Source organism: Mobula hypostoma, chromosome 2 (assembly GCF_963921235.1).
Source record: "Mobula hypostoma chromosome 2, sMobHyp1.1, whole genome shotgun sequence".
Taxonomy (NCBI): Eukaryota; Metazoa; Chordata; class Chondrichthyes; order Myliobatiformes; family Myliobatidae; genus Mobula; species Mobula hypostoma.
The window spans coordinates 1038027-1059315 of record NC_086098.1 but is presented as its reverse complement, the minus strand read 5'-3'; the positions used below and the strand labels follow the sequence as shown (position 1 = coordinate 1059315).

At 46.0% G+C, this 21289-nt stretch overlaps 1 protein-coding gene across 1 annotated transcript in view; it reads right to left on the bottom strand.

Moving 5' to 3' along the window:
* fbxl4 (F-box and leucine-rich repeat protein 4) overlaps positions 1-19389 on the bottom strand; it is a 156519-nt gene extending 137130 nt beyond the window's left edge. Inside the window, exon 1 of the mRNA XM_063033023.1 lies at positions 19278-19389. The gene's annotated coding sequence lies outside the window, so the exon portion shown is untranslated. The remainder of the gene's footprint in view (positions 1-19277) is intronic.
* Between the last annotated feature and the right edge of the window lie 1900 nt (positions 19390-21289).

Sequence of the window (21289 nt, the reverse complement as noted above, 5' to 3'; positions counted from 1 at the left end):
ACTCATCTTGCTAACAGCTGCTCAATGCAACGTGTTTAAGCAATGCCGTTCCAAATCCGGGGCAGAGCGGCTGCTTGGGGCGCGCACTGCCTTTTATCGTGCACTGATTTTTCTCGCGCGCTGCCTTTCTTCGTAACAGTGAAAACACCTTCTGAAAGCGAAAATAGGGTACTAATGTAGGTCTTTCGTAACAGTGAGGTTTCATAAAGCAAACATTCGAAAAGCGGGGGACACCTATATTCTGAGGCTGTGCCCTAGGGTCTGAAGGTCCCCCACTATAAGAAAAATCCTTTCCATATCCACTCTATCTAGGCCTTTCAATATTCAATAGATTTCAGTGAGAGTTCCCCTCCTCCTGCCATTCTTCTAAATTCTAGCAAGGACAGGCCCCAAGCCATCAAATGCTCCTGATGCTATATTTTAATTATTTTACTATATTATCATGCATGGTACTCCTCATTCACCAGTGCCAACGGCGGAGTCCAGCTCACAGCAACCCAAGAGTTGGACCTTATGACTAAATGGCTAGGAAAGGAATCAAGTGACAGGTGAAACGCATACACTCAGTGTACGTCAGCAACCCCAAGCTAGCCTTACACAAGGCATGGAAGAGACTTCAGGACTGCTATGCGGCCCCTGAAATTATTGAGAGGGCGCTATTTCAACGGCTGGACAATTTTCCTAGGGTGTCAGCCAAGGATCACACTAAATTACGAGAACTTGGAGATTTACTCATAGAGATTCAAGGTGCTAAAGAAGACGGCTATTTAACTGACCTGTCGTATCTGGATACCTCATGCGGAGTTGGACCAATTGTGGACAAGCTTCCATTCGGGCTGCAGGAAAGATGGGTGTCTATTGGCTCAGAGTACAAGGAAGAGAACGGTGGTCGATTCCCTCTCTTTGAGTATTTTAGTAGGTTTGTGTGCAAGGAGGCGAAGAGGCGAAACGACCCCAGCTTCATGAATCAAGGCAGCACCACAACTCAGACCAATCCAGTCAAACCCATTTCGAACAATTTTGTCATCAATAAACCTGTCTCAGTGCATAAAACCGAAGTCTCCGCAATCAACGATGACCTTAGCAAGAATTGTCCATTGCACAACAAACCCCACCCCTTCAAAAACTGCAGAATGTTTCAAAACAAACCCTTTAACAAAAGAAAGGCCCTTCTCAAGGAAAAAAGAATATGTTTTAAGTGGTGTTCCTCTACCTCCTACCACGCTAAAGAGTGTACGTTCCCCGTAAAGTGCTCGGAATGTAACAGCACTAATCATGATGGAGCCATGCATCCCAGCCTGTCACCGCAAACTGCCAAGGCTCCTCCACCCCCACATGAGGATGGCGGGGAGGGAGAGCATCACTCTGATACAACTATTCTCAGCTCGAGCTGCACAGAAGTTTGCAGTCCAGGTCAGTCGAGCCGTTCGTGCTCAAAGATCTGCCTCACTAAGATATACCCTAAGGGAGCCAAAGACAAGGCCATCAAAGCCTATGTAATTCTGGACGACCAGAGCAACCGGTCACTAGTGAGACCAGAGTTCTTCAAGTTGTTCAGCATAAAGGGTAATCCATTCCCATACTACCTCAGAACTTGCTCTGGCATTGCAGAAACATATGGCAGGAAGGCAGAAGGCTTCTAGCACGTGTTGCTGGATGGCAAAGTCGTCATCAGTCTCCCTCCACTCTTAGAGCACAATGAGATCTTAAATAACCGATCCGAGATTCCCACGCCAAGCGCGGTGCTACACCAGCCCCATCTCCACCATATTGCCAAGCACATCCCAGAACTGGATCCGGAAGCAGAAATACTCCTGCTACTCGGAAGAGACGTTCTTAGGGTGCACAAAGTCAGGCAGCAGGTCAATGGACCACACAACGCCCCCTTCGCCCAACGTCTGGATCTGGGCTGGGTGGTGATAGAAGAAGTGTGCCCTGGCAACGTACACAAACCGACAGTTAACACGCTCAAGACTAACATGCTAGAGAGTGGCCACTATTCAATTTCTCAACCCTCCACAAGTGTGGCGTGTATCAAGGAAGCATAACAAAGGAACGAGCATAGTAAAGTAACTGAGCAGACACTGGGACAGTCAGTCTTCGCTCAAACTAAGCATGATAATAAACTTGCTCCACCTGTGGAAAACGCCATCTCCTTAAAAATAACGGACACAAAGGTTTTTAGAGATGAAGCAAACAACTGGGTCGCCCCACTACCATTCAGAGTCGCGCCAGCGCTTGCCAAACAACAAAGAGCAGGCAGTCAACCAGTTCACATCTTTATAACGAACTCTGAAAAGGAAACCTGAGACCAGTTACAGAGGTTGTTCTACTTCTACCTAAAGACTGATCTAGAGACTAAAGTTCTATACCATGTTTATAGTGACCTTACAAAGGTCAGGCGGGGAGTGTGTTGCCCTTAAGGCATTTATTTGACTTCGTTGGGTCTACGTTTTAAATGATTTGCTTGTAACTATTTTCTAGTTAAAGTTAAAGGTTGATAATTAAGTTGCAGTATAACAAAGGTAAATTTATTGTCTATGGTATATCACAGCATGCGATGACATCACCTCCAGTTTCGCCGCATCTTATGTGTAAACGGTTCAGAGAAGGTGTGAAGGCAGGTGCCATGCATGTAGTATGATTGTGAAGAGCTCCGTTTCTACCCACAAAGAAACATCATAGAAGCAACGCCGTAGGTTCATAAGAATGAATTTGAAGTGAAAATATTAACGTGGTTTCTGTTAAGGAAGCGACGGTTGGGGCGGCATGCGTGCCAGATTTTCAATTTCAGATGCAGGGTCAGCTCGAGCCCGATGGCGGTTTGACAGGACCCTCCTCGCCCGCTACTCAGGGCGGCTGGAGACACTCGCTAAAAGAAGAGAGCGCGCGTGGTCTCCAGAATGAAACACTGTATACGTTTGTATTTTTTTTAATCAACAGTTTTCACCATACGATGTTAATGTGGAAGAGTGAACAGTAAATGATTAACCTTACTATGACTCTGTCTTCATTGGCTCCGGTTTAACTTGGTGTTTAGTCAGAGTTTCAACACACTGCACAAGAACACTACAGCGGTGAATCTATGGAACTTGTTGCTACGGGCAGCAGTGGAGGCCAAGTCGTTGGGTGCATTTAAGGCAGAGATTGATAGGTATCTGAGTAACCAGGGCATCAAAGGTTATGGTGAGAAGATGGGGGAGTGGGACTAAATGGGAGAATGGATCAGCTCATGATAAAATGGTGGAGCAGACTCGATGGGCTGAATGGCTGACTTCTGCTCCTTTGTCTTATGGTCTTATGGTATAGAAGAGAGCTGTGAGAATGCAGGGATAATGGTAAAGAAAAGTGCTGTGACAATATGGGGTAATGGCAAGGAATACAACTATAATAATGTAGGGACAATGGTAAAGAACAGAGCAATGAGAAAGCGGGAAGAATTGTAAAGAGCACAGCCATAATCATATCAGGTCAATGGTAAATTCCGGAGGTCCAATCAGCTGCAGGAGCAGAGCACAGCGACGAGGTTTCTCGCAGGTCAGCAACGCTTGTTTAAAAGGAGTGCTTCACGGGCATTTGCACATCCTGCAGGCCCAATTAGGGGCGGGAGCAGAGCACCGTGAATTAAATAAAAGTATAGAAGGGCCAATGTTGGGAATAGACTCGTGGTGAGAGTAGGAGTGTCAGGCTTTGGCTCAGAGGCTTCGGCTTGGATGTGGTGTTGGCTCACAGTAAGCCTCTGTTAAGGTTAATTTATTTTGCTCTTACTATACCAAGTATATTAAATAGTTGTTTTGTGTTCTTCATGTCAGATATCGGAGACCTTGTAGACCCAGAGTCTCCCAGAGAACTATATCTGCATGCAGACATCCAGCTGCAGCTCCTTGAAGACCATTTTAAGGATTTGGAGCAGCAGCTGGATGACCTTCAGCTTGAACGGGCGAGAAAGGAGATAATCGATCAGAGTTACAGGGAAGTACTCACCCTGAAGTTGCAGGAGGCGAGTAGTTTGGTGACTGTCGGAAAAAATGGAAATCTGAATAAGCAGTTAGTGCAGAGCATCTCTGTGGTCGTTCCCCTCAATCGTAAGTCTACCGCTTTGGATGCTGTTGTGGGGGATGACTTCCCAAGGGAATGCCATGGAACGGGGTTACTGGCACTGAGCATGGGTCCATCGTGCAGGAGGGAAGGAGGGAGAAGAGGGGAGCGGTAGTAAGAGGGAACTCAATAGTCAGGGGAACAATCAGGAGATTCTGAGGACGTTAAATGGAGAACCAATGGCATGTTGCCTCCCAGGTGCCAGGGTCAGGGACATCTCAGATCGCATCCATAACATTTTGGCGAGGGAGGGAGGGAGGGAGAGCTGCCAGTTTTCATGGTACATATGGGTTCCAATGACATTGGAAGGAAAAGCAAAAAGGGTCTGTAAAGAGAATTGAAATATCTAGGTAGAAAGCGGTAAAGCAGGACCACCTGGATAGTAATTTCTGGATTGCTGCCTGAGCCACTCGCCTCTGGATCTCTTCTGGTGGAGGTATGACTTGTACAAAAGGGACGGGTTGTACCTGAACCCAAGGAGGACCAATGTTCTCGTGGGCAGGTTTGTTAAAGCTGTTGGTGAGGTTTTAAACTAATTTGGCAGTGGGGTAGGAACCAAACTGAAGAGACTCTGGATAGGATGGATGGTATAAAAGCAAAGATAACATGCTGTCAGAGTGTCAGTCAGGGCAGTAAGAGCAGACAGATGATAGGACAAAATTGCAGCCAGCAGGGTATCAGTGCATTGGGGATGCAAAAATCGAAAAGGGTAGCAAATACAGTACTCAAGGTGTAATATCTCAATGCATGAAGTATCAGAAATAAGGTGGATGATCTTGTTGCACTATTACAGATTGTCAGGAATGATGTTGTGGCCATCACTGAATCGTGGCGGAAGGATAATAGTAGTTGGGAAATGAATATCAAAGGTTACGTTGTATCGGAGGGATAGGAAGCTGAGCAGAGGAGGCGGCCTGGCTCTGCTGGTAAAAAGTGGCAACAAAACCACAGAAAGATGTGACACAGGAATGGAAGATATTGAATCCTTGTGGGTTGAGTTAGGAATCTACGAATGTAAAAGGACCCTGATGGCAGTTATATATAGGCATCCCAACAGTAGCTGGGATGTGGACCACATATTACAAAGGGAAATAGAAAAGGTGTTGTGATAGTCATGTGAGATTTTAGCATGCAGGTCGATTGGGAAAATCAGGTTGGTAATGGATCTCAAGAGAGTGAGTTTGCTGAATGCCTACGAGTTGGCTTTAGACCAGTTTATCGTTAGTCTTACTAGGGATCAGCTATACTGTTCTATAAGATCCGGGGCTGATTAGGGAGCTTAAGGTAAAAGAATCCTTAGGAGCCAGTGATCACAATATGATTGAATTCAACTTGAAATTTAATAGGAAGAAAGTAAAGTCTGACATAGCAGTATTTCAATGGAGAAAAGGAAATTCCAGTGGTATGAGAGAGAACTTGGCCAAAGTAAATTGGAAGAAGCTGCTGGCAGGGATGACAGCAGAGCAGAAATGGCGTGTGCTTCTGGGAAATATCAGGAAGGTGCAGGACAGATGTATTCCAAAAACTAAGAAATATTCAAATGCCAAAATAATACAACAGTGGTTGACAAGGGAAGTCCATAAGACCATAAGATATAGGAGCAGAATTAGGCTATTCAGCATTCTATCATGGCTGATCCTGGATCCCACTCAACCCCATTTACCTGCCTTCTCGCCATATCCTTTGTTGCCCAGACCGATCGCGAGATGATCAACTTCTGCCTAAGTATAGCCTCCACCGCAGTCTGTGGCAGAGCAATCCACAGATTTACTACTCTCAGGATAAAAAAATCCTCCTTACCTCTGTTCTAAAAGATGACCTTCCAATTCTGAGGCAGAGGCCTCTAGCTCTGGATACCCCCACCATAGAAAACATCCTCTCCACATCCACCCTATCTAGACCTTTCAACATTCAGTAGGTTTCAATGAGATCCCCATGCGTTCTTCTAAATTCCAGTGATTACAGGCCCAAAGCTAACAAACACTCCTCATATGTTAACCCCTTCAATCTCAGAAACATCCTCATGAACCTCCTCGGGACTCTCTCCAATGACAACACATCCTTTGAAATATGGGGCCCAAAACTGCAACCTTACTAGTGTCTTTTAAAGGCTCAGCATTATCTCCTTGCTTTTGTATTCTATTCCCCTTGAAATAAATACCAACACTGCATTTGCCTTCTTTGCCACAGACTAAACCTGTAAATGAATCTTCTGGGAATCTTGCACATGGACTCCTAAGTCCCTCTGCACCTCTGACGTTTGAATCTTCTCCCCATTTAGGTAATAGCCCGCACTATTGTTCCTTTTACCAAAGTGCATTGTCATACATTTTCCAACACAGTATTCCATCTGCCACTTTTCTGCCAATCCATCCAATTTGTCTAAGTACTACTGCAATCACATTGCTTCATCAGCACTACCTATCTCTCCACCTATCTTCATATCATCCACAAACTTTGCTGCAAAGCCATCAATGTCATCTAAATCACTGACAATCAGAGTCAGGTTTATTATCTCGGGCATGAGATTTGTTAACTTAGCAGCAGTTCAATGCAATACCTAATATAGAAAAAAACATTAAATAAGTAAATCAATTACAGTATACACATATTGAACAGATTAAAAATCGTGCAAAAACAGAAAAACATATTTAAAAAGTGCAGCTTGTCCTTCATAATGGACGCTGCCTTTCTGAGACACCACTCCTTGAAAATGTCCTGGGCACTTTGCAGGGTAGTACCCAAGATGGAGCAGACAAAATTTACAACCGTCTGCAGCTTCTTTCCGTCCTGTGCACCTCCCCCACCCCATACCAGACACTACATCGACAGAAGTGTTTCAATGTTTTTGTTGACAAACCAAATCTCTTCAAACTCTTAATGAAGTATATTCACTGTTTTGCCTTCCTTATAGCTGCATCGATGTGTTGGAATCAGGTTAGTTCCTCAGAGATCTTGACATCCAAGAACTTGAAACTGCTCACTCTCTCCATTTCTAATCCCTCTATGAGGATTGGCATGTGTTACTTCGTCTTACCCTTCCTGAAGTCCACAATCAGCTCTTTCGGCGTACTGATGTTGAGAAACAGAGAAAACCAACAGCACAAAACAGGCCCTTTGGCCCACAAAGCTGTGCTGAACATGTCCTTACCTTAGAAATTACCTAGGGTTACCCATTTCCCTCTATTTTTCTCAGCTCCGTGACCTGTCCAGGAGCCTCTTAAAAGACCTGATCGTATCTGCCTCCACCACCGTCGCCGGCAGCCTATTCTGCACACTCACCACTCTCTGCGCAAAAAACTGGCCCCTGACATCTCTGCTGTACTTACTTCCAAGCACCTTAAAACTGTGCCCTCTCATGCTAGCCATTTCAGTCCTGCGAAAAAGCCTCTGACTATTCACACGATCAATGCCTCTCATCATCTTGTATACATCTATCAGGTCACCTCTCATCCTCTGTTGCTCCAAGGAGAAAGGGCTTAGTTCACGCAACCTATTCTCATAAGATATGCTCCCCAATTCAGGCAACATCCTTGCAAATCTCCTCTGCACCCTTTCTATAGTTCCCACATCATTCCTGTAGTGAGGGAACCAGAATTGTGCACAGTACTCCAAGTGGGGTCTGACCAGGGTCCTATATAGCTGCAACATTCCATCTCGGCTCTTAAACTCAATCCCATGATTGATTAAGGCCAATGCACCGTATGCCTTCTTAACCACAGGGTCAACCTGCACAGCAGCTCTGAGTGTCCTATGGACTCGGACACTGATCCTCCACACTGCCAAGAGTCTCACCATTAATGCTATATTCTGCCATCATATTTGAACTACCAAAATGAACCACCTCACACTTATCTGGATTGAACTCCATCTGCCACTTCTCAGCCCAGTTTTGCATCCTATCAATGTCTCACTGTAACCTCTGACAGCCCTCAACACAATCCACAACAACCCCAACCTTTGTGTCATCAGCAAATTGACTAACCCATCCCTCTACTTCCTCATCCAGGTCATTTATAAAAATCGTGAAGAGTAGGGGTCCCAGAACAGATCCCTGAGGCACACCACTGGTCACCGACCTCCATACAGAATATGACCCGCACTTTGCCTCAGTAGGCAAGCCAGTTCTGGATCCACAAAGCAACGTCCCCTTGGATCCCATGCCTCCTTACTTTCTCAATAAGCCTTGCATGGGGTACCTTGTCAAATGCCTTGCTGAAATCCATATACACTACATCTACTGCTCTACCTTCATCAATGTGTTTAGTCACAAACTCAAAAAATTCAATCAGGCTCATAAGGCACGACCTGCCTTTCACAAAACCATGCTGACTATTCCTAATCATATTATGCTTCTCCAAATATTCATAAATCCTGCCTCTCAGGATCTTCCCCATCAACTTACCGACCACTGAAATAAGACTCAGCGGTCTATAATTTCCTGGGCTATCTCTACTCCCTGTTTTGCATAAGGAAACAACATCTGCAACCCTCCAATGCTCCAGAACCTCTCCCATCCCCACTGATGATGCAAAGATCGTCGTTAGCAGCTCAACAATCTCCTCCCTCAGCTCTCACAGTAGCCTGGGATACATCTTGTCCAGTCCCAGTGACTTATCCAACTTGATGCTTTTGAAAAGCTCTAGCACATCCTCTTCCTTAATAGCTAAGCCCTCTGCAAGTCATCCCTACAATCACCAAGATCCTTTTCCGTAGTGAATACTGAAACAAAGTATTCATTAAGTACCTCTGCTATCTCCGCCGGTTCCATACACACTTTTCCACTGTCACACTTGATTGGTTCTATTCTCTCACGTCTTATCCTCTTGCTCTTCACATATTTGTAGAATGCCTTGGAGTTTTCCTTAATCCTGTCCACCAAGGCCTTCTCATGTCCCCTTCTGGCTCTTATTTCATTCTTAAGGTCCTTCCTGCTAGCCTAATAATCTTCTAGATCTCTATCATTATCTAGTTTTTCGAACCTTTCGTAAGCTCTTCTTTTAGAAACATAGAAAACATACAGCTCAATACAGGCCCTTTGGCCCACAAAGCTGTGCCGAACATGCCCCTACCTTAGAACTACCTAGGCTTTACCTGTAGCCCTCTATTCTTCTAAGCTCCATGTAGCCATCCAGGAGTCTCTTAAAAGACCCTATTGTTTCCGCCTCCACCACCACCGCTGACAGCCCATTCCACGCACTCACCACGTTTCTTCTTGACTGGATATACAACAGCCTTTTTTACACCACGGTTTCTGTACTATACCATCCTTTCCCCATCTCATTGGAACGTATCTATGCAGAACTCCATGCAAATATCCCCCGAACATTTGCTACATTTCTTCCGTTCGTTTCCCTGAGAACATCTCTTTCTGATTTATGCTTCCAAGTTCCTGCCTGATAGCCTCATATTTCCCCTTACTCCAATTAAGCGCTTTCCTAACATGTCTGTTCCTATCCCTCTCCAATGCTATGGTAATGGAGATAGAATTGTGATCACTATCTCCAAAATGCTCTCCCACTGAGAGATCTGACACCTGAGCAGGTTCATTTCCCAATACCACATCAAGTACAGCCTCTCCCCTTGTAGGCTTATCTACATATTGTGTCAAGAAACCTTCCTAAACTCACCTAACAAACTCCACCCCATTTAAACCCCTTGCTCCAGAGAGATGTCAAGCAATATTTGGGAAATTAAAATCTCCCACCACAACAATCCTGTTATTATTACACCTTTCCAGAATGCGTCTCCCTATCTGCTCCTTGATGTCCATGTTACTATTGGGTGGCCTATAAGAAACACCCAGTAGAGTTATTAACCCCTTCCTTTTCCTAACTTCCACCCACAGAGACTCTATAGACAATCCCTCCATGTCTTCCTCCTTTTCTGCAGCCGTGACACTATCTCTGATCAACAGTGTCACGCCCCCACCTCTTCTGCCTCCCTCCCTGTCCTTTCTGAAACATCTAAAGTCTGGCACTTGAAGTAACTATTCCTGCCCCTGAGCCATCCAAGTCTCTGTAATGACCATAACATCATAGCTCCAAGTACTGATCCACACTCTAAGCTCATCCACTTTGTTCATAATACTCCTTGTATTAAAATAGACACATCTCAAACCATCGGTCTGAATGCGTCCCTTCTCTATCATCCGCCTATCCTTCCTCTCGCACTGTCTCCAACCTTTCTCTATTTGTGAGCCAACCGCCCCTTCCCTCGTCACTTCAGTTCGGTTCCCACCCCCCAGCAAATCTAGTTTAAACTCTCCGCAATAGCCTTTGCAAACCTCCCGATTCTCACATGGCTCATCCACTTGCTCTTCAGATACTTGTAGAATGACTTAGGGTTTTCCTTAATCCTGCTCACCAAGGCCTTCTCATGGCCCATTCTGGCTCTGATGCTATTCCTAAACTCCTTTCTTGCAACCATGTAATTTTCCAGAGCACTAACGCTATCTATTTTCCCTGAACATTTGCCTCATTTCTGCTGTGCATTTCCCTGAGAACATCTGCTCCCGTTCCTGCCGACCAGGATCATATCCCCCCCCCCACCACAATTAAATGTTTTCCCAATTGTCAGCTCCTATCCCTCTCCAGCACTGATGAAGGAGACAGAATTTTGGTCACTACCTCCAAAATGCTCTCCCACCAAGAGATCTGTTACCTGACAAGCTTCGTTTCCCAATACCAGATTAAGTACAGCCTCTCCTCTGGTTGGCTTATCTACATATTGTGTCAGGAAACCTTCCTGAACACAACTAACAAACTCCACCCCATCTAAACCTCTTGCACTAAGGAGACACCAATCAATATTAGGAAAGTTAAAATTTCTCATCTCGACAACCTTATTATTATTGCACCATTCCAGAATCTGCCTCCGTATCTGCTCCTCAATATCCCTGTTACTATTGGGGGGTCTATAAGAAACACCCAGTAGAGTTATTGCCCCTTTCCTGTTTCTGACTTCCACCCACACTGACTCAGTAGACAAACCCTCCATGACTTCCTCCTTTACTGCAGCCGTGACACTACCCCTAATTAGCAATGCCTCACCCCCATTTCCTTTGCCGCTCTCTGTTCTTTTTGAAACATTTAAAGCCTGGCACACTCAGCAGCGATTCTTGCTCCTGAGACCTCCAAGGCCTCTGTAATTTCCACATCGTTACAGTTCTATGTATTGATCCATGCTCTAAGTTCATCCGCCTTGTTTATGATACTCCTTGCATTAAAACTGACACATCTCAAACCAACAGGCTGATTGCATCTTTGCTCTAACATCTGTCCTCATAAACTCCCTACAAACTGTCTCTACTTCTGTTCTAAACCCTCCCCAGCCTCTGCCTCTTTACTTCGGTTCCCACCCCCCTGCAAATCACTAGCATTCGCAAATCCCACCCCCCCCACCCCGGTCAGGATATTGGTCCCCCTTGGATTCATGTGCAACTTGTCCTTTTTGTACAGGTCACACCTACTCCAGAAGAGGCGATTTAATGTCGCCTAATGGCAACTCCTTCGCTTGCATCTTCAGAAACAGCTCTCTGTCCATCTTGAATATCTATTTTTCCCTTTCAGCGTTCTTTTGAAGACCCTGACCTGGAGTTACACGCTGACTACGGTTCTTTGTGGGAATGGGACCCGCTCTTGGGGTTTCACGAATGGCCGCTGTTTAGGACTCGGCCTAAGAGCTTCGCTCGCCTTCGGAGGACCGAGATTTCATGGCTCTGGAGATGGGGGAGGATCGGAGGTCAGTGCCTCTGCAGGAGATCAGTGTGCCATTGGAAACGGAAGATCTCTGGCTGTTTGCCCAGAGACCCAAGATCTTTGGAGCTCGGAAAAAGCGACACAACGGACTTTTAACATCTAAACCAGCAAGTTGTTTGTTATGTCTCCCCTCTCGCTACGAAACGGAGACACCTCTTTCTCCCTTATTAGGGAGAGACAGAAAGCCTGTGGTATGTCAAATACTGGGTGAACAAGTAGTCTTTGGGGTACAGCCACGACATAAAGCGCTTCTACGATGCGCTTAAGGCTGTATACAGACCCCAGTCCTCCGGCTCCTCACCCCTCCTCAACGCAGATGAGACGCAGCTGCCGACAGAGAAGAAGCAGATTCTGGATTGGTGGGCTGAGCACTTTAACAACGTCCTTAACCGCCCTGCCGACATCAACGACGAGGCCATTGCCCGCCTGCCCCAGGTAGAGATCAACAAGAACCTTGACACCCTCCCCACAGTAGATGAAGTCAGGAAGGCAGTGAAGCAACTCTCCTGTGGCAAAGCGCTAGGACCCGATGCAATCCCTGCTGAGGTATACAAAGCAGGAGGCCCTGTCATGATGCAAAAACTGACTGTACTCTTCCAGTCCATGTGGAAAAAGGGACAGGTCCCACAACAGCTGAAAGATGCCAGCATAGTCCACATCTACATGAGGAAAGGCAACCGCCAGTCTTGCGACAACCACCGAGGCATCTCCCTCTTGTCCATTGCAGGGAAGATTCTGGCCCGTGTCCTGCTCAACCGCCTTCTCCAACACCTTGAGCAAGGTCTGCTCCCAGAAAGCTAGTGCAGCTTCCGTGCTGAACGTGGGACCGCGGACATGATTTTTGCTGCGCGCCGACTCCAGGAAAAATGCCAGGAGCAACACAGCGACCTCTTCGTGACCCTTGTCGATCGAACCAAGGCTTTCGATACGGTCAGCAGAAAAGGCTTGTGGAAGATCATGGAGAAGTTTGGCTGCCCCAGCAAGTTCATCACAATCGTCCGGCAGTTCCACGACAGTATGATGGTGAAAGTTCTGGATGACGGCGACGAGTCGGAGGCCTTCCCAGTGACAAATGGCGTCAAACAAGGCTGCGTTCTTGCTCCGACTCTGTTCAGTATGGTATTCTCTGCCATGCTGACAGATGCCTTCCGTAACTACGAAGAAGGAATCCACGTCAGGTACAGGACTGACGGCAGGTTGTTCAACCTTAGGTGCCTGCAGGCAGTTACAAAGGTGCGAGAGACTGTCATCAGAGACTTCTTGTTTGCTGATGACTGCGCACTCAATGCCAGCACAGAGCAGGAGATGCAGCGTGAAATGGACTGCTTCTCAGAAGCCTGCGACAACTTCGGTCTCACTATCAGCACCAAAAAGACCGAAGTTATGTACCAGCCTGCCCCAGGAAAGCCATACCAGGAGCCGCGCATCACGGTGAAGGGCCAGAACCTCTAGGCAGTCGACAACTTCACCTACCTGTGCAGCATACTCTATCGCACAGTGAACATAGACGCTGAGGTCAACAACAGGATTGCCAAAGCCAGCGCCGCCTTTGGGAGACTTCGTGAGAATGTCTGGGAGCGGAGAGGACTCAGCCTTACCACCAAGCTGAAGGTCTACTGTACAGTGGTCCTTACCACCCTCCTTTACGCCAGCGAGACCTGGACTGTCTACAGCAAACACGCCAAACAGCTCAACCACTTTCACCTGAGCTGTCTCCGCAGATTCATCCACATCAGGTGACAGGACAAAGTCCCCGACACGGAAGTCCTGGAACGAGCTGGGCTCTGCAGCGTCCACACCCTCCTGCTGAAAGCCCAAGCCAGGTGGGCTGGACATGTGGTCAGAATGACAGACAGCCGATTGCCTAAGCAGCTACTGCACGGAGAACTGTGTCAGGGCAAGCGCTCAGTCGGGGGGCAGAAGAAACATTACAAAGACTGCCTCAAAGCGTCCCTCAAAGGCCTGGGTGGGAGACGCTTGCCCTCGACCGTCCAGCTTGGCGCAGCGAGATCACCACAGGAGCACGTGCAGCTGAAGTCAGGCACATCATCGAGGCGCAATGAAAGCGTGCTGTGCGCAAGGCCCGAGCAGCATCCACTGCCACGACAGCACCCACCCACTTGTATCCCACATGTGGGCGAGCCTTCAGGGCCCAGATTGGCCTCATCAGTCACCTCCGGACCCACAGCGACCAATCTCCCATTTGACTTTGAAGCCATGGTCATCTTCGACTACAAAGGACGAACAATAACAACAACAGCAAGTCTGTGTTTTTGATGTTTCCTTGCTCACACAAGTGCCCGGTGGCGGGTGCTGATGCTTTTTTTTGCCGGTGGGGGGAGTGGGGATTGTTGCTTTGCTACCCCTTACACGCAGGTGGGAGGGGACTTTGGGGTTCTTACATTTAACTGTCATTCATTCTTTGGGGGCACTCCTATGTTTTCGTGGATAGTTGTGAAGAAAAAGCATTTCAGGATGTATATTGTAAACACTTCTCTGACATTAAATGTAGCTTTAAAACCTTTGAACCAAAAATCTGAATCCCTGCCTCATTCTCCAATCCTTCAGCCACTCATTTATCCTCCACCTCATTCTATCGTGTAGTGTGGCATAGGCAGCAATCCCCAGATTACTACCTTTGAGATCCTGCTTCTCAGCTTCCTTTGCAACTCCCTATATTCTGATTTCAGGAACTCCAACCTTTTTCTACCTATGTTATTGGTACCGTGACCTCTGGCTGCTCGCCCTCCCATTTCAGAATGTTGTGGATGCGCTCAGAAACATCACAAACCCTGGCAACTGCGAGGCAAAATAACAGCCTTGTTTCTTATTTACGTCCACAGAATCACCTGTCTGTCCACCGAATTATAGCACTGCATATTACTGCTGCCCTCCTCTTCCGTTCCATACCCTTCTGAGCCACAGGGTCAGACTCAGTGCCAGAGGCACAGCCACTGTTGCTTGGGTAGGTCATTCCCCAACTGCACTCAAAATGGAGTACTTAATGTTAATGGGGACAGTCACGCAGGTGCTTTCCGCAACCTTTATGTCCTCCCTTCCCTCTCCTGACGGTCACCTATGGCCCCAGAGTGAATGAGAATTTTGCATCAGTCTTCAATATGAAGACACTAGCAGTGTTCCAGATGTTGAAGGGTATGAAGGATGAGAAGTGAGTGCAGTTAATATTACAGGAGAAAGTGCTCAAAAAGCTGAAAGACATAAGGGTACATAGTCACCTGGACCAGATGAGCAGCACCACAGGTTTCTGAAAGAGGTAGCTGTAGAGATTGTGGAGGCATTAGTAATGATCTTTCAAAAATCATTGGACTCTAGCATGTTACCAGAGAAACAGAACATTGCAAATGTCACTCTTCCCTTTCAGAAAGGAGGAAGGCTGAATGGCCTAATTCTGCTCCTACGTCTTACAGTCTAAGAAAGGAAACTAGAGACCAGTTAGCTCGACTTCAGTGGTTGGAAGGATTTTGGAGTCAATTGTTTTGGATGAGGTTATGGATACTTGGTGACACAGGACAAGATGGGACAAAGTTAGCATGGTTTCCTTCACAGAAAATCTTGACTGACGAACCTGTTGAAATTCTTTGAGGAAATTACAAGTAGGATAGTTAAAGGGAATGCAGTGGATGTTGTATATCTGGACATTCAGAAGGCCCATACCTGGACCACAGCCTTTCATACTTCTCTCATCCACGCACTTACCCAAACTTCTCTTAAATGTTGAAATCAAACCCATATTTTCTGGTGAAGGAGTGGCCTGTGCAAGAGGGGCAGATCACACCTGAACTTGAAGGGAACCAATATCCTGGCTGGGGGGTTGCTAATGCTACCCAGGAGAGTTTAAACTAGGTTTGTAGGGGGCTGAGAACCAGAGCTCAAGATCGTTAAGGGAAGGATCAAACTGAAAGGTAGATGCAAAGGCAAAATCAAAATAACAGATATGATAGATCACACCATTTGAAGTACGTCTATTTTAATGCTCGGAATATTATCGTGAGGTTGATTAACACAGCATGGAACGCTACATGGCAATATAATGTTGTAGCCATTACTGAAACTTTTTGAGGGAGGGGCAGGAATGGGTGATTAATATACCAGGTTTTTGAAGTTTTAGAAAACATAGAGGAGGAGATAAAAGGTGAGGCATATGCAGTACAAATCAGAGACAATATAACAGCTGCACTCAGGGGAGACATAATGGAGGATTCAGACACGGAGTCCATTTGGGTTGAACTCAGGAATAGGAATCACACTGAAAGAATTGCACTCTACACCTCTCATAGCTACCAGGACACTGAGAAACAGATATGTAATCAGATTAAGGAAATGCATTAGAACAACAGGATTGTTGTCATGAGGGATTTCAACTTACCAGATAGAAGTTAGAACCTTTTTAGGAGTTTAGATGGGACAGAATTTGTTAAGTGTATCCTGGAAGGTTTCTTAAATCAATATGTGGACAATCCAATGAGAGGAGGGGCCATACTAGACTTGACGTTCTGTAATGAGCGTGGCCACGTGACTTACCTTTCAGTGGGTGAACAGAAAGGCTGCAATAACCACAACTCCTCAATTCTCAGGATAGGTATAAATAAGGATAGGCATGGTCCTTGCAGGAGAGTTATAAATTGGAGTAGGGCAAATTACAAGAGCATTAGGCAGGAACTAAGAAGCATTAATTGGGAACACCGTTTCTCTGGCAAGTCCACATCATACATGCACAGAGTACAGGAAAGATATGTTCCTGTTAGAAGGAAGGATGGGACTGGAAAGAGAAACTTGAATGTTCACAGAGGTGATGAATTGAGTCAAGAAGAAAAGGTATGTAATGCTTCGAAGTCAGTATCAAACAAAGCACGAGGAGTATAAAGAAGCCAGAAAAAAACTAAAGATAATTAGGAAAGCCAGGAGGGGCAATGAAAAGTCCTTGGTAAGTAGGATTATGTCAATGATCTGGATGATGGAATTGATGGTTTTGTTGCAAAGTTTGCAGACAATACAAAGATAGGTGGAGGAGTAGATACCTTTGACGAAGTAGAGAGGCTACAGAAGGATTTAATGGGCAAAGAAGTTTTAGATGGAATACAGTATCAAGAAGTGTATGTTCTTGCACTTTGGTAGAAGAAATGAAAAGCTGACTATTTTCTAAATGGGGAGAAAATACAAAAAATGAGTCGCAAAGGAACTTGGCAGTCCCGGTGCAGGATTCTCTAAAGCTTAACTTGAGTCAGTGGGGAGGAAGGCAAAAATGGTGTTAGCATTCATTTCAAGAGGATTAGAAAATAAAAGCAAGGATATAGTGTATGTAATATTAAGACTTTATAGAACTGGTGAGGCCTCACTTGGGAGTATTGAGAGCAATTTTGGTCCCCTTGTCTTAGAAAGGATGTGCTGAAACTGGAGAAGGTTCACAAAAATTACTCCAGGATTAAACAGCTTGTCATATGAAGAGTCATTGTGTCCCTCCCCCAATGTTCTAACTCCGATTCCTCATCTTTTTTCCTCCAGTCGTGATGAAGGGTCTTGGCCCGAAACATTGACTATACTCTTCTCCATAGATGCTGCCTGGTTTCTGAGTTCCTCCAGCATTTTGTCTATGTTGCTTGAATTTCAAGCATCTGCATATTTTCTCTTTTATACACATGTTAAAGAGTTTAGAGTCAAGGAGGAGGAAGTACTGGGCCTCCTAATGAGTATTAAGGTGGATAGATCCCCAGGTTTTGAAGGAAGCGAGAGATGGGACTGCTCGGCCCTCAGCAGCTTCGTGACTGACGAGCCACAGGTGAGGTCCCAGAGGACTGGCTAATGTTGTACCTCTGTTTAAGAAGGAAACAAGGGAAAATCCTGGGCATTTAGTAAGGCATTTGACAAGGTTCCACACGTTAGGCTTCCATATTCAGAAAGTCAGAAGGCATGGGATCCAGGGAAGTTTGGCCAGGTGGATTCAGAATTGGCTTGCCTGCAGAAGGCAGAGGGTGGTGGTGGAGGGAGTACATTCGGATTGGAGGATTGTGACTAGTGGTGTCCCACAAGTATCAGTTCTGGGACCTCTACTTTTCGTGATTTTTATTAACGACCTGGATGTGGGGCTAGAAGGGTGGGTTGGCAAGTTTGCAGATGACACAAAGGTTGGTGGTGTTGTGGATAGTGTAGAGGATTGTCAAAGGTTGCATAGAGACATTGATAGGATGCAGAAGTGGACTGAGAAGTGGCAGATGGAGTTCAACCCGGAGAAGTGTGAGATGGTACACTTTGGAAGGACAAACTCCAAGGCAGAGTACAAAGTAAATGGCAGGATACTTGGTAGTGTGGAGGAGCAGAGGGATCTGGGGGTACATGTCCACAGATCCCTGAAAGTTGCCTCACAGGTAGATAGGGTAGTTAAGAAAGCTTATGGGGTGCTTGCTTTCATAAGTCAAGGGATAAAGTTTAAGAGTTGCGGGGTAATGATGTAGCTCTATAAAACTCTGGTTAGACCACACTTGGAGTACTGTGTCCAGTTCTGGTCGCCTCACTATAGGAAGGATGTGGAAGCATTGGAAGGGGTACAGAGGAGATTTACCAGGACACTGCCTGTTTAGAGAGTGTGCATTACGATCAGAGATTAAGGGAGCTAGGGCTTTACTCTTTGGAGAGGAGAATGAGGGGAAACGTGATAGAGGTATACAAGATATTAAGAGGAATAGATAGAGTGGACAGCCAGCGCCTCTTCCCCAGGGCACCACTGCTCAATACAAGAGGACATGGTTTAAAGGTAAAGGGTGGGAAGTTCAAGGGGGATATTAGAGGAAAGTTTTTTACTCAAAGAGTGGTTGGTGCATGGAATGCACTGCCTGAGTCAGTGGTGGTGGCAGATATACTAGTGAAATTTAAGAGACTGTTAGACAGGTATATGGAGGAATTTAAGGGGGAGGGGGTTATATGGGTTAGAGGGTCGGCACAACATTGTGGGCCGAAGGGCCTGTACTGTGCTGTACTATTCTACGTTCTATAATGTGCATATTTACGGTCAACTTCTTACTATTTACTTGTGACTTTTCCTTTGACTCTGGGTGCGTGAGAGAGATCGGTCCTTGAAATGGGTGCAATAAGCACATAGCCTGCTGTTTCCAACCACCCTGAGCTGGCAGCTTGCCAAACATCTAAAAATGGAACCCGGTGATTCTTGAACACAACTTATGTAAGAGAGCCGGGCCACAAGCATCTCCCACCCTAACACACATGGGAGCGGGTGCAGTGATAACTCGTCAGCACCCAGAGGTGAGGGCGGGGGCTTAGTGAGAAACCTGACAGCACCCAAGGGAGGGGGAGAGGGGCGAGGGGCCTGACAGCACCCGAGGGAGGGGGCGTGCTTGATCCGGATTTAAACATACACCACTCCCGTTTGCCGACTAACGCCAGTACCTGCTGCGGAGCGCCGGGACACACCGCGACTCCTCCCGTGGTGCCAACGGAGCCGGTTATTCAGCGGAGCTATCTCACGAACAGTCCCATCGCAACTCTGACCCCCTCCCCGCTCTTTTCCGGAAGTAAACAGGCCCTACTTCCGGTGAGCTCCCAGGGCAAAGGGTGTCGGGAGCTGTAGTCCTAACTCGTTGGCTGGTCAGAATCAAAATCAGGTTTATTATCACCGGCATGTGACGTAAAATTTGTTAACTTAGCAACAGCAGTTCAATACAATACATAATCTAGCAGAGAGTAGTAATAATAATAATAATAAATAAAATAAAACGTAATAATAATAAACAAACAAGTAAATCAATTACATATATTAAATAGATGGAAAAAAACATGCAAAGACAAAAACACCAGGAATTCTACAGATGCTGGAAATTCAAGCAACACACATCAAAGTTGCTGGTGAATGCAGCAGGCCAGGCAGCATCTCTAGGAAGAGGTACAGTCGACATTTCAGGCCGAGACCCTTCGTTAGGACTAACTGAAGGAAGAGCTAGTAAGAGATTCTTACTAGCTCTTACTAGCTCTTACTAGCTCTTACTAGATCTTACTAGCTCTTCCTTCACTTAGTCCTGACGAAGGGTCTCGGCCCGAAACGTCGACTGTACCTCTTCCTAGAGATACTGCCTGGCCTGCTGCGTTCACCAGCAACTTTGATGTGTGTTGCGTGCAAAAGACAAATACTGTATATTAAAAGGGGAAGAAGCTGTTCCTGAATCGCTGAGTGTGTGCCTTCAGACTTCTGTACCTCCTACCTGATGGTAGCAGTGAGAAAAGGGCATGCCCTGTGTCCTTAATAATGGTCCTTAAAAATGGATGCTGCCTTTCTGAAGACACCGCTCCCTGAAGCTGTCCTGGATACTTTGTAGGCTAGTACCCAAGATGGAGCTGACTAGGTTTACAACCTTCTGCAGCTTCTTTCGGTCCTGTGCAGTAGCCCCTCCATACCAGACAGTGATGCAGCCTGTCAGAATGCTCTCCATACAACTATAGAAGTTTTTGAGTGTATCTGTTGACATGCCAAATCTCTTCAAACTCCTCATAAAGTATAGCTGTTGTCTTGCCTTCTTTATAACTGCATCAATATGTTAGGACCAGGTTAGATCCTCAGAGATCTTGACACCCAGGAACTTGAAGATGCTCACTCTCTCCACTCTCGAGGAAATCTGCAGATGCTGGAATTTCAAGTAACGAAGGGTCTCGGCTCAAAACATCGACTGTACCTCTTCCTATAGATGCTGCCTGGCCTGCTACATTCACCAACAATTTTTATGTGTGTCACTCTCTCCACTTCTGATCCCTCTATGAGGTTTGGTATGTGTTCCTTCGTCTTACCCTTCCAGAAATCCACGATCATCTCTTTCATCTTACTGATGTTGAGTGCCAGGTTGTTGCTGTGGCACCACTCCACTAGTTGGCATATCTCACTCCTGTACGCCCCCTCATCACCACCTGAGATTCTACCAACAATGGTTGTATCATCAGCAAATTTATAGATGGAAATTGATGATAGGTGGATGCAATGAGTACCTGACAGTCTGTCCCTGCCTCATTGTCACTCACACTCACACACATTGACACACTCACCCATATACACAGCCACACGCACATTCTCACTCGCACTCGCTTATTCTCACACACATTCACAGTGACACACTCACACTCATGCTTACCATCAGCTTTATTATCACTGATTTGTCTGCCCTGAAATTTCTTGTTGTGCAGCAACCAAACACTACAAATATATAAAATTACTATAAATTACAAAATAAATAAATAGTACAAACGATAAATTACAAGTTCAGGTCCATGGGCTCATGGGCTGTCCAGAAGTCAGAATCAGAAATAGATTTATTATTACAAACAGAAGAAAGCGTGCAGATGCTGAAAATCAAGAGCAACACTCACAAAATGCTGATAGAACTCAGCAGGACAGGCAGCATCTATGGAACAGTCAA